Source organism: Camelus bactrianus, chromosome 9 (genome assembly GCF_048773025.1).
Source record: "Camelus bactrianus isolate YW-2024 breed Bactrian camel chromosome 9, ASM4877302v1, whole genome shotgun sequence".
In the NCBI taxonomy this organism is placed as follows: domain Eukaryota; kingdom Metazoa; phylum Chordata; class Mammalia; order Artiodactyla; family Camelidae; genus Camelus; species Camelus bactrianus.
Window position 1 is genome coordinate 18951836 of NC_133547.1, and position 15665 is coordinate 18967500.

The following is a 15665-nucleotide window of genomic DNA, read 5'->3' on the forward strand; positions in this document are numbered from 1 at the left end:
CATATTCAGAGTCATGTGCAGAAACTCAGCTGCAAAACTCCCATAAACTTACAGCACTGCAGTTAAATCTTTGTGCAGTGACTTGAGAACTTCCTCTGTAAAGTATCAATACAAATTTTCCTTCCTGCTGTTATTTGTTACGTAACCCAAACCATTAGAAAATGGAATAAAATTTACATACGGCTACCTTCTGCACAGAAATGATGGGACATAACAGTAAATAAAACTGTGAAAATATCTAGTGGTTGCAGGATATGTTATTGCAACACCCGAGGCCTGACATCACGTTGCCAAAGAGGCGACATCACGGGAACAGGGCCGGAGCTGGGAAGCTGCGTCTGGAGAAGGGGGGCCACGCAAGCCTTCTCCCATGGCCTCCCCGCAGAGCTGGAGGCTGGCCTCCTGGCACAGAACCTGAGCTCCTGAGGCTGGTGGGGTCCTGGCCACCAGCCCACCCTCTAGGTCTCATGGTAGATCCACTCTGAGAACAAGGGGACCTTCTGGGATGATAAGCAGACCTGTGAGTTCTGCAGGGAGCAAAATAAGCAAGATCTGTACCTTCCAAGTCATGGAAGATGCAAATTGCTTTTACTCGCAACATCCATTCCTGGTGTTCTCTGCTCCCAGCCAAAAGGGACGGACTTAGAGGCCATGAACAAGGTGAAGGCAATCTCACTTAACTCTTATGTGGATGTTTGCTCGAAGCAACTGTGGAAACCCTTTGGCTTCGAGTGTCCTCTCTGCATTTGGACTGTGCACCATGGCATCGTCACCCTGGAAGAGCTCCTTGAAGGCACACTTTGATTCCCACTCTCCCAAACTCTTCTAACCATCCTTGGAAGGGCCTACCTGCCCAGCCCCCTCTTTTTTTTCTCTCATAATTTTGCACAAGTAGGAGGACTTGGTTCGTCCACATCTAGAAGTCACCCCACCTTAGCATGAGCTTTGTCGTTGTCTACATGGATGGGGAAAGACTACCAGAGATGGCTACTGAGCTACCTATAAGGGGAAATAGGCCCAAGAGAGTGTAGCAAACAAACGCCCACATGCCGAAGTCAGCACGGGCAGTCCATGCCTGCAGGTCGAGTCCACCAAGGCTGCCACCACCTCTGTCTCAAAGAGCCTGTGTGCTGACAGCCCAGGAGAACAGTGGCCAGATGCCAATTCCAAGTCAGCCCCATCTCAGGTGTAAACAGCCGAAAGGCCATCACTTACCCATCTCCCCCAACCCAGCCACCCCAACCCCAAACCTGTTGCATCCACACCCACCCCCAGCATTACTCATCCTTTTTGTGGGATCATGAAGTCAGCTTGAAACAACAAGCCTGATTAAAATTCGGCCCAAGTGCTCCCTGAGACAGGGTTAAGATTCTCTATTTAAGTTAGGAGGCTAAAAGCTGTCCACTTGAATGACAAGTGCTGGCTTCAGGACAGGGGAAGGTGGGGTGGGCTTTGGAAGGTAACATCTCTGCCCGTCTCCCTGTCTCCCAGTCTGCACGTGAGCACCTCCCCCAAATCCTTCTCCAGCGGAGCCCTGGGGAGCAGGGCAAGGCAGGGCTGCCCAACAGAAGAGAACAGAGAGTGCGGAGAACGTATTTCTACTGCCGCGCTCTGGAAGCCTTGACGGAAGGTGAGGATGAGCCACTTCTCCTTTACGTCACTCTAAGTGATGGCCTGAATCTGTTTCCCTTTTATCTTTCTATCTTGGATATGTGTGGCCCAATAAAAAGAATAAATTTGTAAGATAAACAGCTTTCTTTGCAGATTTAAGAGTCTAATTTTCACTTTGCACAGAAATGTGTTTTTTTTTTTTCTTTTTTTTGGTTAGGGGGGTGGCAGGCCAAAAGGCTTATGGCGTTTACTCTTAGACTAATCCAACTTAGAAAAACAAACTTGAGCAACGATGAAGGGGGATTGTGGGTGGTCCCAGGAAGTGTCCGGAGAGGCTGAGAGCCAAGTACAGTCGGTGATGGCAGAGGAAGGTCCGCTGAGCCACACACTCACGGGGTCTGCGTGTGACTCCGTGCCCACACCTGGGCGGGTGTTGGCCCGCAGCTGTGCCCAGCCCTGCCGAGGACCCAAGCGGGAAAGAGGAGGCTGCTCTCTGAGTCCTTCTCTACCCAGAATGTAAAGGCACCGGCAGCTGTCTTTCCACAAGACTCCTGGGGATGGAGTCTGGAGCTCTGCCTGTGGCCCCCGCGGCCGGCCAGCAAAGCAATCACTGGTCCTGATTCAGACCAGCCCTTTCCCAGCCCCTCCAGTACACAGGCGGCAGAAAGGAAACAGCATTATAAAAACGACATCTGTCATCCTTTGTCGGGCTGTTTGTGGGTTGGTCTGAGCTTAAAAAAAAAAAAGAAGGCCTTTTCCTAAAACCTACAGTATCTCATCCCTCTGATCAGACACTTCCTCTCAGTGTGCTGAGCAGACTAAAGGCGGGCGTGTGGACAGAGTCAGCCTCAGGCCTGCTGTCTATTCCTCTTGCTTATCTGTGCAAGGAGGGCTACCAGCTCCTAGACACCAGGGTGTGCCTGAGAGCGGGGGCATCTGGCTGCAGGCAGGGAGGCCACCTCCTTACCTAACACAGTTACTGCCTGGGTGTGCTCTGGGTCTCATGCAATGGGGAAATGGCTCCGAGATAACTCCTGTGGCCCCTGTTTCTTTTCTTGACCCCACTAAATAATATGGGATCCGTTCTTCAGAAATGGATGTCTTGTATGGTGGCAGCAAATAATATCACAGAGGAGCAGGGGCTCTCTACGCAACCCTTCCCAGGTTTCAGCCTGGAATAAGTGAATTGCAGGAGGGATCAAAAACTCTGCAAGCTTTCTCCTGGTCCTATAAGCTGAGAGTAGTTTGATTAAAAAAAAAGAGGACATGGATCCAATCATTTCAAGAATATGTTATTTGGGGGTGAGGGGACATCAGACAACTGACCTTTCTAATTTTGTCATATCAAAGTCAGAAACCATGCCTCCTACATTCCCATTTGCTCCTTATAATCCTCTGCAAGTACAACAAGGTTGGCCTAGACCAGGGGGACGTAAAGTGCGTTAACCTTCCCTGAGAATTCACAGAGGGAGGGTAGGCGGGAGGTCCCACAGCTGTGGGCTGAAGGAGGGGAAAGGGGAATTAAAAATGGTCACGGTTGGAATACTTGTCATCAACTGAGCCACAAACTGGCAGTCCTGGGTAGACAAAGAATTAAACACTAGGAAGAAAGACAAACAACTTCTCAAAAGTCAGAGCTTAGACACATATACAAGGTCCTACTGTACAGCACAGGGAACCATATTCAGTATCTTGTAATAGCCTATAATGAAAAAGAATCTGAAAAAGAATAAATAAAAGGATAACTGAACCACTGTGCTGTACACCAGAAATTAACACAACATTGTAAACCAACTATACTTCAATTGGAAAAAACAAAACAAAACAGCGGCAGTCTGAATCCATCCCTGAGGTTGGCTATCTTGCTGTGCACAAATATGACTTGAATTTATGGCTGTCTCATTATACACTTAACCTGACTCATAGATAATACTTGGCTTATGAACTAATTTTGTATTTTAAGGGTAGATTTCCCCCCAGGTTATTTTTAAACAGTGAACTTCCTTGGTACATATTTAAAATAGACTTGTTTGCCAAGAAGGCTGACCTTGGAGTCAGGAGGTGGGATCTCTTTCTTCTGAGTCCCTTCACCTCACCCCTGACCATGCTTCCATCTGACCCGGGTACTGGGCTTCCCGGCCCTTCCCCTCCAGCCCCTTGTCCTGCGATGCTAGAAGAGCCCCACGTGCCCTGCAAGCTGTCTTCACCCACCTTAGCCTCAAGCCAAATAAGAAACAGGGATGGGTCTTAGAGAGATGGGGGGAAATGGCCATGGAAGGGACAGTATGTGCTCCTATACATTCCACGAGCCCCTATGTTTGCCAGCTGCCTTTGCACTAAGTTGAGACCAAGTGACTAGTCCAGCCAATGGCTGGAGGTGATGCAGAAGAGAGACAGTGTGCCACCGTTCCCTGCCTCTCCTCCCCGGCGGCCACGATACCCCTGCAACACAAGGGTCGAGGGGCAGAATCACAAAGCGGAGGATGTCTGGGTCGCTGAGTCAACAGACGGACAGGCGTCGACCCAAGCCAGGATTTGCACGCATGAGAAGACAGCCTTGGTTGTGTTAAGTCATGGAGCTTTGGAGAGTGGTCATTGCAGGAAGAACAGGGAATGAAGACAAGTAAAGCTTCTAACTGGTGAGGTCTTCTGGGTTTAGACCCAGTCTTCCAGGTAGTCCTATTAATTCACAAAATGAGACAGAGACAAGGGCCAGAGAGACCAAAAGAGGCAGACTGGGCCTCAGAAAAGAATGCAAAGAGAATTTTTTTTTTTTAAATTGTGCGTGTATTCTCAGTTCTCACCTCATCCTGCCAGGCAGCCTTACCCTTCACACGCCTGAATGTACATTTTGGAAAGATTTCCATTTAAAAAAAAATTGTAACGATGATGACGCTGACAAGCCCACGCAGGGAATGGAGAGTTATTCCAGCAGCCTCAGGTGGGGAAGGGAGCAGTCTGTACACCTGAGCGTTTACTACGTGACGACATAAAAGGCCATGGTATTTCAATTTCTATGCAACTCCTAGTATAACGGTAAATACATTTTCCCAGATGAGTTGTCCAGTTAATTCTAAAAGTCTGTCTTGTGCAAAGAGCATCTCAAAAGCACAGCTCTCACTTCATTAACGAAGGAAAAAAACAATTTGTGGCATCTACGGGTTGAGTAGGCCACTGAAAAATCCCTTCTTTCTTCATTTCTTTGCCCACATATACCAGGGTTTTAAGATCTTTTCAGGCGAGGAAAAAGAGTGCCTTGGAGAAAAAGTCCAAAGGCATGTATATAGCTCCTCTGAAAAGTTCAGCACTTCCCTTATTTTGAAAACTTGACAATGAAAAGACTCAAATAAAACAGAGATGACTGTGGTACAGATTCCTGATTAAGATTTCCTTGTATTTTTGAAGATGATTTTTAAATTAATGGTACACATAAAAATGATAACGGGACAGCAAACAACTGAACTTCACTCTTGGAAGATAAGTCATGCCTTGGGTCAGTATTAATTCGGTGTCTCTGTTGTTTCATCAAAGTTCTCTGGTTTACGATGGCCATATATAGTCATGTTAAACAGTTAAGCATTAATACGGATTGGCAAAAGTATTTGTTTAAATAGAGAGCTATTTTAGAAAAGGATGACCACTTGTGTGAAGGCAGCGGCCAGCTTCCCTGTGGGTCCCTGGGACCTGGGACAGGGCTGGGCTCACCGGCAAGTCCCGGGCTCATGGCAGTTTGCTGGGTGCAGAGATGAATGTCCTCCATCATCGCCTTTCTCCCCTTTGACTCAAACTCAAAACTGTGCAGGGCTCCATTTGCTTTTGGCAAGATAGGATTTCTGGAATTGGGGAAATAGGTCACTAAAAGGCTAAAATTCGGAGGAAAAAAGTATAAGACACGAGGATCTCAAATAGCTTCTCTAAAGCAACATTTTGATGAGTTAAGTGAAAATGAATCAGAAACATATGGATTAAATTTCCCTTAAAATACACAAGGGCTTCAAAATCAAGCACTGTGGGCCAAATGTGTTTCTGGTTTTACCAAGCCCAGAGCCCTTTCTTAATTGTCAGGGGAGTGCGTGGAGCCCCCCTGCTGGTGACTGGGCCACCCATGGGGTCCCTTCCCGTTGGCCTTGTGTTATGCTGCTGTTGACAACATCCTTTGAAATCCTCCGGTTGCTGGCTCTCCCCTGCCCTCAGGGCTGGCTGCAGGCAGGCAGGCACTTTTAGTCCCCAGCCTGGGAACTGTGATCATGGATGCAGCATGCAGCATTTGGGACTCACAGAATCAACCTTTGACAAGACATCAGTGTGATGGGTCTTTGGGCTCTGCCCATGAGTCTCTTCCCTCTGGCCTGGCGGGTGGGGAGCCATCCCTGAAACTGCTCAGGTGAGCCAGGGCAGAGCAGGGTCACTTATGAACTGGCCTGGGTGAGGAGAACCAGGCAGGAGGATGAGTCTGGAGAGGGATGGCCCGGGGACCCACCATCTTCTGGGAAAGGCCTGGTCACACGCAGGGAGGGGCAGGCCACTGGTTCCATCACTCTTTGGAATAACGCCCAACTCCTTCCTTTCACCGTCTGCAACCCCCATCACGTCCGGCCCTCACTACTGCTCTGACCTCATCCCAACCACTGACTGTACTCCAGCATCCCATCTTTCTGTTTTCCTCTAGCCCTCCTGGCTGGTACCCAACTCTGGGCTTTGCTTTTGCTGCCCCTCCATCTGGAATTCTCTTCCCCCAGAATTCACATGGAGACCCTCACTCAGGCTTTAGTACACAGGCATCTCCTGGGAGAAGCATCTCTGACTCTGCTGTCTGGAGGAATCTTCTGGACTCCGGGTTGCCAGGGCACTCTTCCTCTGATCTGTCCTCCAAGGAACCTGTCTATCACCCTCTGCAGACACAGACTGACCTACCGCAGACACAAGCTCCAGACAAACAGGGGCCATTCACTGCTGTTTGGTGTTACGTCCCCAGCACATGCTAGGTGCTCCACTCACAGCAGGTGATTAAAAAAAAAAAAACAACTGTACATACTTTCTTCAAGATAAATAAAAGAATCAGAGGAGGCAAGCAAATTGGAATTAAGAAGCTAAGATCAGCTCCTGATTTTAAGAGGGGAAGCTGCTTTGAGTAGCCTGGGAGGAACTGGCCCTGGGCACCAGCAAAATACCAGAAATGCCCCGAAGGGTTGAGCACTGCCCATCAGGGGCTGGGGTGTGATACCAGCAGGTGGGCAGGAGGTCAGGGCAACCTGGGGAGGCTTTCTGAAGGAGGTGGCCTCGGAAGGTCTTCCGGTTCTCTCTCCATCCGGGTGGAAGGAGCCACAAACACACTTGAATCAGCAAGGTCACAAGTGAGCGTCTGAAAAGATGGCGGTGTGCTGCTAAGGGACCTGCCACTACTTCATCTGCCCACTGTCTGGCTAAAAAGGAAGATGTCATTGCACTGGAAGAAACAGCCTCCTCTTCGCATGAAGAGATTATTAATCAATAAAAAAGTATAATAAAACAGATATTTTCAGAGTCATCCATGTCCCAATTACTACTGTAATTATCACAAAATGTTTGTTATGTCTTCTCTTTCCCACAATCTAAATTACGTATTCCTTTCTTGAAAAAAAAAAAAAAAACCTAGACTATAGAAACCTCTACTTTCAGTAAAGCATAAATTCCCAAAAGATTTCTACATAATTTATTTTCTTAAAAAAAAAAAAAACTATAGCTTTTAAGATCCTCTTAAGGTAATTTACAGCCCCCTCGTTTAAGGGTGGGGTGGGGGCTGGAGGAAAGACGGGAGGAGACATCTTTGACTGCCGGGTACGTTTCAAGGAATTCTTACCTAAATGACACTGAGAACTGGCTGGACCGATCGTTCTGCAAATGCACTTGGTCGGTCGCCATAACTTGTGGGGCTGACTCTTCTCTCAGGAGTCGCACACACTGAAAGGGGAAGGGGTGATTGGGAGACAACGCCTCCCCCGGAGACAGGTTTTGCCATATTCTTTTTTAAACAAAGAAGACATCTTAAGCACCTTGCAATATCTTTCATTTAATCGTTGGCAGAAGGCAAGTCCCTGATGAACACTGGCCTGTGTCTTTCTCTTTAACCAGCTGAGTGATCCAAGCTTTTAATATAGCCATTCCAATTATTGTAAAAGTCATCTAGTACCTTATAACCACAAATATTGACAGTTTATTGCACAACACATTCCTGACATTTGAAGGTCACACCATACATAATACATACTCTTTTATAAAAGTGTCTGGAACAAAGAGATACATGATAAGCAATTACCTCTCCCGGCTTGTACGTATGTACAGTTCGGGGCTGACTTGAGGTTGCATGGGAGGCGCGTGCACCATTTTAAATAATCTGTTAAGGCAGCATGGAGGCATTCATGATGGATAATTATGAAAAGGCTCATGGACACGCTGCAGTCCGACGGGCTGCCCAGGGCATGGGGTCCAGGCAATTCTCCCCCTCTGAGTTCGGGTCACAATGCCACCGAGAGCCCTGGCTCACTTCACAATCGGATTTTCCCCCAAAGCCACTCAGCATAACAGAGTCACAATATGTTCTTGTTTTTCAGATTGGTCTGCATGTGGCTGAAAGGAATTTTAAAAATCCACCTGGCCCGGGTTCAGATGAGCGCCACCCCACCCCCCGCCCCTAGCCTGCTGAGGTGTCCCAGACGGGCACTGGCACTGACCGCAGTGCTCATCACACACAGCAACCCCACTGTCCCCAGGGCTACGGCATCCAGAGAGACCCGCAGCACAGGAGTACGTGGCTCCGGCACAGGTGAACACCAGAATGGGAAGGGAACTCTGAAAACCCTGCTGAGGCCAGGCGACATCTCCAGAGGAGCATTCTGGGAAGGAAGGCACTGCTCACCGCCCCCATCCTGTCCCCACTTGTCCTTCAGGCTGACGTCTAACAGAAAGGTTCCAATCACAGATTAAGTGGAACAGGTTTGCAGTCCAAAGGCTTCCGGTCAAAACCAAGTTCCACCCATTCTTAAGAGTGTAATCCTGGGCAAATTACATAACCTCTCCAAGGTTCATTCAGTTTCCTTATCTGCAAAACGGGGATAGTCATAACAATTCATTTAGCACAGTGCCTGGTGCAGGATAGGCTCCAATTAATAGTAGCTTTTAACATGAATATTGCCAAAGGGACACGCTGCTTGCAAGGATGTCTGGGAGGGGAGGGCAGAGACCTGTGGCTTTCGCGCTCTCCCCACCCAGCAAGCCCCAAGCTGTGGGACCAGACACACGCACAAGGTCCAGACTGAGAGGGCGCGCTCTGTTTCTGAAAACGTCCAGGTTGGAGCAGTCTCTCCAAAGCTCCGAAAACCCAGGCAATTCTCCCAAGTTAACAGTGAAAAACAATTCAGGCTGCAATTGAGCTTCGCATAGATGACAACCTTTAATCACAGATGAAGCGGCAGGTCATTAGAATCTACACCAAACTCCCTTCCAAAGATACTAATGGCTGCTGTTTGGAAAAAAATATATATATGTATATGTACATATACGTATGTTCATGTATAAAAGCAAATATATATATATATATTTTTAAGCATATTAAAATAAATAATCAGCAAACTCTCAAGATAATCAAAAGCCCCTCCAAGAGTAATTTTATTTTGATTTCCAGAATGAACACCCTAAAATTTAAGACATGGGACCAAAATGATTTCTGTAAAGATGACGTGTTTATTAGCATTAAATCCCAGGAAACAGGGCTTCCTTATAAAGAATACGTTTTTGCATCTGAAAAGCATGCATATTAGGATGTGCGTGTTTCTTTAAGAAGCTATTCTGTTTTAGAGGGTAGCGGGTAAGATAGGGCACCACGTGATCAGGAGGTTGCTATGGTAAATATGCATTTTTTATTGAAGAGTAAACAGTGGCAAAAAACAAGTGTCAACTGCCAGCTCTGAAGTTACTGCCATTTTTGAGCTGCACTGACTTCTCCAGCTCTTTTAATTTGAGAATCTTTATCAGATGAACCCTATCAATGGATCAAGATTTAAATTTTTTTTTAATAAATGCTGAAACTTTCAATACCATATGAAAATTAGCAAAAAAAAAAAAAAATTCTATCCAGCTCTACTCCTCACAGCACATAACATTTTTCTGGAGCTCTTCTGCCTGGCTGGCAGACCTGCAAAGGACAAAACCTTTGGCCTTGGCTCAGGCCACAAAGCAGAGGAGCCAAGGAGACAGCCGAGGTTACCCCACTGACCATTGTCTTGGTACCTGCTGGCAAAACAAAGCAGAGCTGATGCCCTGGGGAACGGCCTTCCCCATCCAGTGGTCCAGTGTCTGTGCCCTGGCAAAGCAGATGCCCCAGGTGGCTGGTAGGGCAGTGGACTTTAGCCAATATGACCGTGGTACATTTAGCAAAGTTTTCACTGTTTCCCACCCCACTGTAGAGAGTGGCTTGATGGCAACTTTGCTTTCCTCTGATAACCACAAGAGCGATGTTTCTCCATCACAAATCAGGTCCTGTTATAAACCTCACATAGCTCCTCAGCACGGTCACAACCTGAGCGGACCCTCAACTAGCCTCTCTGGCCATGTGAAGGGTCTGGATTTTGTTCTTCTCTGGCACCAGCTTCCCTGCTAGCCTGTAACTGGCAGGGAACCAGGCTGTGAGCCCTCCTCCTCCACATCCAGTACGTAGCAGGTGTCCAGCCATCATTCACCCAACACATGCATGAACGAATGATGTGTGAATGAATGAACTGACCCCCGCTCCTGGTGGGACTAGCTTCCTGCGTAGCAGCTTCTAACAGGTCAGATCTGCTCATTCTTCCCTGAATCACAGAGAAGAATATCAAGTGTTGGCAAAGTTCTCAAAGGGAACTACCCAGGGTCTAGAAATCCCATAAACTTGTCCAGAGGAATCTTGACCAGGGACAAGGAACCGGCCAAGCAAGATGAGTGGGTCCTCCAAGGAGCCCCCAGGAAGGAGGGGGCGGGAACAGGTGGCCCTGTTTGTGGCGGGAGCGGGTGGCTGGAGCAGAGCGAAGTGTCCACACGGTCCCCAGGCATGCGCAGAGACTGCCGGCCAGGAGGGGCTCACTTCAAAACACCGAGATGTGTTTGACTCCCAAGATCTGAGTTCGAATTTAAACTCGGTAATCCTGAGCAAACCGCTTAAGTGTCATGAGCTTTCAGTGCCCTTATCTGTATAACCGTGTCATTAATTGGATAATGGTACTTATCACAAAGGAATCTGAGTGTTTCGTGAGACAGGGGGTTTGCAAGGCCTTAGTACACCTAAAATCCTGCAGAGGGGTCATGGCAGAGCGGGAGAGTCACCGGCTTTGAGACGCCAGCACTGGGTCCCAACCTGGCCTGCTGCTTCCGAGCTACATCTTTGTAAATGCTTCTCCTAACCTTGCCCAGACTCCAAAGTCTGCCTGTAAAAGCGGAAATAATGGCACTGCTTTCCAGTCCCTTGTGAAAACCAAATGAGATAACGTAAGGAAAGAACATCTGATTGTCAGTCTCCCAACTGACAGCTCCCCTGACCTACCCGGGTCCGCAATATTCACAGCACAGACAACCAGGAAAAATGACCAGGTGATGATCACGTAGTGGAGTCGCCACCGGAGCCCGGCCCCAGGTCAGCCTCCCCTCTCCCACCCAGCACATTCCAAGCAGGACTCACGCTGCCAGACTGGGAAGACCATCTCCGGTGTGCAAAGGGGCACCAGCCTCCGTGGTGGGAAACCCATGGATGAGGCTCCACTCACACCCATATTTCCTAATCCCTAAATTACAGTTTATTTGGCACCTGTCCCCAAGGCATGACAGACTTATCATGGGAGGAAGACCGGGGACTCGGGGAGAGCAGTGCTAGACCGGGATGCCAGGAGAGACAAGAGTGTTCACCGTTTTGAACAACTCAGGCCTCACCACCCTGCGCTCTACCATGAGATGGCTGGTGTGAAAGGGAAAAGGGCAGGCTGGATTTAAACGTCTCCGCAGAGCACCCCATTGGCCCAGACACACCATCACTGGGCCTCTCAGTCCTGCACCCCAGGGGCCCTCTGATCAGCCCACACCCTGTCCCAGGAAAGCACACTCCAATACTGGGAAAGAATTTCAGAGCCGTCCTGCAGGCACTGGGCAGTGACTTGGGACAGTGATGTGATGTGAGCTGGGAGTTTTCCTCGACAGAGCTTTAGGGGGCCACAGAGATGCCGCTCCCACCCCCGCCCACTCTGGGTCTGTCCAGGTCGTTCCCAGAACAACCTAAGAGTCCCCAGCCAGCCCGCCTGGCCCTCCAGAAAAAGGAAGGTGAAAACTTTCTCCCTGAAGGACCTCAGAATCTCAACACATACTGGTCCCTCTTCCTGAAACCCAAACCCTAAACCCCAGCACACCACCTCCCCCTTGCTTGGTAATCCCACCATTCTTGACAGTTCAGCCCCAACGCTGCCTCCTTGGGGGACATCCTCAGACATCCTCTGATGATCCCAGAACGGAAACTTCACGACACCTACCAGAGTCTGTACTTACTGTAGGCGTGTGTGATACCTGCTTCATTTCTCTCTCTCTCACTGGTCTGTCTATTCTTTAAAAGCTGGGGTAGGGTCTGTTTTTCTCAATCTACATCCCTAAAACCTCTTGGCACAGAGTCGGTGCTCAGTAAATACTGGTGACTGACTGATGGATCCATGAATGGTGTTGGGAAGCTGGGCCGTGATTCCTTGGCTGTGTAATCAAAGGGGGTCATCCTTTTCTTTTAAGTCCTTCACTCACCTTCCCTGACCTGCCCTGGTAACGCTGAGCCCAGGGCTTGTGCTGTGAGGGGAAAGGCTGCAGTCAGCTCTCAGGGCCGGGAAGGGGAGACTGGGTGTTGCTCTGCAAGAGCCCTTGCACGGGTGCTGGGAGGGGGGCAGCAGTGGGCATGATCTGGACACAGAACCTCAGGGGTGCACACGAGAGGCTGGGCGGGTGCTGGCCCTGGAGCACTGCTGGTGGACGAGCAGAGTCCAGGCCCTGGGGCAGCACCGGACCGGTTCCTTCTGCCTCGGTGCTTCTGCTGAGTTTCTGGGCCTGGGGAAAAGTCTGCCCAACATATGTTCTTGGGGGCGTCCTGCCACACAGGTGCTCTGTGTGCGCTGCCAGAATGGGGACAAATCCTCTGCTTTCCCACCTGTGAGAGGTTTACTGGATGGTCCTTTCCCTCCGCCTGGGACCCTCATCCCTCCCCACTAGCTGGGCACTACCCAACGTTCACGGCTTGCGCTCACTTCCCCAGCAAATCTCTGGTCTGTCTGATTTACTGTGGCATCCCCAGCCTCTAGCAAGGTGCCTGGCACATAGTAGGTGCTTCATATTTTTAAATAAGCACAACAATTTGCTGTGGTGACCCCACTTTGCTAGATTAGATGGTGGTGACTTTTTCTTTAAAATGGAAAATTGCCTTCTCCATTCCGTTTGGAAGTTCTTCCACACTAACATCCAAGGCAGTGCTGCATTCACAACACACGAAGTCCTGTAATGCTAATTTCTATCCCATAAGCGAGAGAGCCAACTAAATGTTGCAAGGTTATTCAAAACTCCTGCCCCTTATCCTCTGACTTCTCCTTAGGGGAAAATTGCACAGGAATACATTTCCTCATCTGTATGTTAAAGCACGGTTATAATCCACCTATCATGATTGCAATTTTGGGAATCAAAACGGAGATCCAAAACAGCAGTGTGATCTACATTTTAGCCACATATATTATAATAAATTAAGTCAAAGAAAGAGTTCTGCATTAACTCTCGCTCTATTCCTTTAATGCCCCATAAGAACACTGAAGCCACCCTCCACGAGAGCTCTGGCCCTCCCTGCCGGCTGCCCGTGGCTGCCATGTGGCCTCTGCCTCACCACCTGGAAGGAGTGGCCACAGAGCCAGCTCAGGGTGTTGACTGAATCAGGCTTTGCAGCACAGATTCAAAGCCACAGAGATCATGCCAGGCGCAAGCAGGAGCCTCTGGAAGGAAGCAGGCAGTGTGGGCGGCATGCTGATGGACGGTCCTAGTGGACACCACGCTTCGGGACTTGGACCAGGCAGGCACACAAGTGCCCACCACCTTAATGACCTAGCCCACGTCCTTTTCCGTGCCTGGGCCTCCGTTTCCATTTCTATGGCACGTAGGGGTCGGGGGTTGCCCTCTAATCCAAACCGCAAACGTTCATTACACGGGGTTTTCATTTGCTAAATTTGTTTTCAACATTTACAGATTTGGGGCATTCACATGTAGTTTTGGTTTCGGGCTTCTCCTGAGAAACTGTTCTCTCCCAACAATGCTCGGTCTGCGGTCCCAAGGAGCAGTGGCTGTTGGGCTGGGCAGTGGGGGGCTTCCTCCCTACGCCAGGCCCCTCCCTCGTCCTCACTACCTGGGGCTGCCCCAACCCGGCAGGCATCGCTCTGAATCTACCATCTTGGCTGAGATGATCCCAGACACCCTTTCCACCTCTAAAGACAGCCTCAGTAACCTTAGTTGAGCAAATAAGGCAGAAGCCTCCAGACTAATTCTCGTAATTATGACAGGTCTGTTATTTCAAAGCCAGCGATGATTGTGGGGTCAGGTGCTCAGAGGTGGAGGGAGAGGAACGTACTTTAAAGCGATAGCAAATATCCTTTGATTCTTTGCTATGATACCAAATTGCATCCAGAAATGCTGAGACATGCGCTCACAACCTTAGTCAAATTTCAAAGCGGCCTCGGCAGGAAGGGTGGTGATCGGAGGCGGGGGAGGGGCGAGAGAGCCACGTGATGGAAAGACCCCGTCCAGGACTCGGACACAAACCCCCCACTGCCGCGCTGGCCTGAGAGCCCCTGTCACCCGCCTGCCCTCCACGTCGGCTCCAGGCACGCAGCCCCCCACCTTCTCCTCTCTGCCTCTTCACGTGTTCCCACCCTGCTAAGTCGCACTGTCAGGGCCTCCCCAGCACAGCCCCATCCTCTGAGCCTTTTCTGGTCGTTTCTGCACAATGACATGCTGCCCTGGGCTGCTTTCTCATTTTTCTCCTGTGTTTTGATTCCAGCCTGCTTGCCCAGAGTACCCTGTGGGTCTGCCTGTCTCGTAATCACCTACAAAGCCGAGCAAAGGGCTGGCCCACTGAGTGACTCAATAAACACAGGTTGGTTGACCTTTCCATGGTGAAAGACACTGTTATTATCTCCTCCAGGGCTTTCTTCACAGGGCTTCTTCGAGGAGAAAGGCAGATCTGACCAAGGAACTGAAAACACTTTGGACGCTCTGGCCTCATTTCTCACTTGGTTTGGGCTCCCGATATTTGCTTGAATATGAGTTAATTCATTCAGCCAGCAAGTATCAGCAAGGCCTGCTCTGTGCGGGGCACAGAGTCGGGCGGCAGGGCAGCGGTCCACACGGCAGACCGGCGGCGCTGCGCAGACGGCAGAGGGGGCATCCGGGATGCCCGTATCATGCGGTGAGGTGCCCAGTTCCCTCATTCATCCTCGTTTGTCTGCGAGAAATTATATCGCAGCACACACTTCGACGGAACCCACTCTTCCTCTCCGCCTTTGCCCCTCTGGGGACAAATCTCTGGCCCGTGTAGGATCCTTGGCTGGGTCCCTTTCTGAATGTTCTTTTACTTCTGGGACTTTCTTCAAGCAGCAGAGGGGCAGGGAGCACTTCTCATCTATTCCCACATCGTCAACCGTGGATTTGTGGCTATGGGGCTGAGCCCAAGGAAGGCCCTCTGTTTTATCAACGGAGCCCCAGAGGTGTCCCTCCTGCTCCCGTGGTCAACCACAGGGCACCTGCTGACATCCTACTTTGTGCCAACAGCAAGAGACACTTCCAGTGAGGAAGGTCAGAGGTGGGAAGTTGTACCCTGAAGGAGCTTAACACGCATGTGGGTGAACAAAGTAAATATAAAGAAAAAATAATAATAGTGATGATGAAATATGAACTACAGCATGGTAAATGAATGCCAAAGACTAAGACAACCATCACGAGAGCCGCCAACGTTTACCACATGGGACATATTATTATTCCCATTGTACAAA

General features: G+C 49.5%; 1 protein-coding gene across 5 annotated transcripts in view; it reads right to left on the minus strand.

Annotated features, from left to right (window-relative positions):
* The window catches only part of ZNF536 (zinc finger protein 536), a 416211-nt gene that overhangs the window by 158305 nt on the left and 242241 nt on the right, over window positions 1-15665 (minus strand). The gene's annotated exons all lie outside the window — the stretch shown is intronic.